The sequence below is a fragment of the Triticum aestivum genome, chromosome 7A (genome assembly GCF_018294505.1).
Source record: "Triticum aestivum cultivar Chinese Spring chromosome 7A, IWGSC CS RefSeq v2.1, whole genome shotgun sequence".
In the NCBI taxonomy this organism is placed as follows: Eukaryota; Viridiplantae; Streptophyta; class Magnoliopsida; order Poales; family Poaceae; genus Triticum; species Triticum aestivum.
In genome coordinates this window covers 407,945,103-407,947,055 of record NC_057812.1, presented here as the reverse complement: position 1 = coordinate 407,947,055, position 1,953 = coordinate 407,945,103, and positions in this window count along the sequence as shown.

Below are 1,953 nucleotides of genomic sequence, written 5' to 3'. Positions count from 1 at the left end.
TTAATGGGTGTAAAGTGATACACTGTTCATTACGGGCCAGTTTCACCACGGGCCGTTAATAGGCCAAGAGTTACATAGGGCCTCATATGGGCCTAAAGACGTCATGGGCCATAAATGGGCCAGAAGTGAAAACAGGCTGGAATCATATTGGATGGCCCAGATGACGCTACTAGGCCTAATTCGGATAGGGCGTAACGGGCCTTGGGTTAGCGGGCTGTAAATGGGCTATATGTGAACATGCCGTTAACAGGCTTTCCATGGGCCGGCCCGCCACCTTTTGACCAAGTCAAATGGGCCGGCCTTTTCACAGGAATGGGCCTCTGTTTGGCCGTGCCACGTGTCGACGTATCATAGGCGCCTTCCGTCCAATGAGTGGTTGACATCTGTCCCTACAATGAGCCGACATGTGTTTTCTCCAGCCAATGATGATTTTACACGTGGAAAATCGACACTTCCTGATGATAAGTTTGGTAATGTCATGAAACACTTCTACGACAGCACAGGTATGACTATCTTGATTCTGTCATAAATTTGTCATGGATGTACATGCATGACAAAAAAGCGACCTACTGTGACAAACACGTATCATCACGGAAGTGTATTTTTTTTGTAGTGATAACATGGTGCTATTTTTGAACCACAAGTGTGGAAAAGGATAGTAATATTGCCTCTTCTCTTTTTTTCTCTCATTTTTTTTCCTCTTTTCTTTTGGGCTCTTTCTTTTTGGTTCTTTGACCTCTTTTTATTTTTAAGTCCGGAGCCTCATCTTGACTTGTGGGAGAATCATAGTCTCCATCATTCTTTTCTCACATGGGACAATGCTCTAATAATGATGAACATCACACTTTTATTTACTTACAACTCGATACTAAAACAAAAATATAACTCTATATGAATGCCCCATGCATATGAGAACAATATGACAATGATGTTGTGTGTCATAATAAACGGAACGGTGGAAGTTGCATGGTAATATCGTGGAATGGCTATAAAAATGCCATAATAGGTAGGTATGGTGGCTGTTATGAGAAAGTGTATATGGTGGGTTTAATGCACTAGCGAAAGTTACGCGGTATTAGAGTGGCTAACAATGGTGGAAGGGTGAGAGGGCGTATAATCCATGGACTCAAAATTAGTCATGAAGAACTCATATACTTATTGCAAAAAATTATTAGCCATCAAAGCAAAGTACTAATACGCGTGCTCCTAGGGGGATAGATTGGTAGGAAAAGTACATCACTCGTCCCCAACCGCTACTCCTAAGGAGGACAATTAAAAAATAAATCATGCTTCGACTTCATCACATAACGGTTCACCATACGTGCATGCTTCGGGACTCGCAAACTTTAACACTAGTATTTCTACCAATCCACAATTACTCACTAGCATGACTTTGATATCATCATTTTTATATCTCAAAACAAATGCAAAGAATCAAACTTCTCATATATCCAATGCTCTTTATATGAAAGTTTTTATTACATCCCTCTTGAATATCCATCATATTAGGACTAAATTCATAACCTAAGAAAATTGCCATACTATTTATAAGACTCTCAAAATAATATAAGTGAAGCATGAGAGTTCATCAATTTCTTCAAAATAAAACCACCGCCGTGCTCTAAAAAAATATAATCATGCTCAAGATCAGAGGGGTACTAAATAGCATAATAGATCTGAACATATAATATCCCACCAAATAAATCATATAATAATCAACTACAAGATATAATCAACACTATTAGTCACCCACAGGTACCCCGCATTCACGTTGGCGCTGCGACTGAGAATCGTAGCCTACTCTGTTTTCCCGCATCATGCATTCGCCGTTCCACCTGCTCGGACTATTTTAAGTCGGTCGGCCATACCCCAGCCCCCGTTGAGCCCCTTCTCCCATTGTCTGAGCCTCCATCCGCATCTGCCACCCCTAGTTTGCATTTGCACCCATTGTCT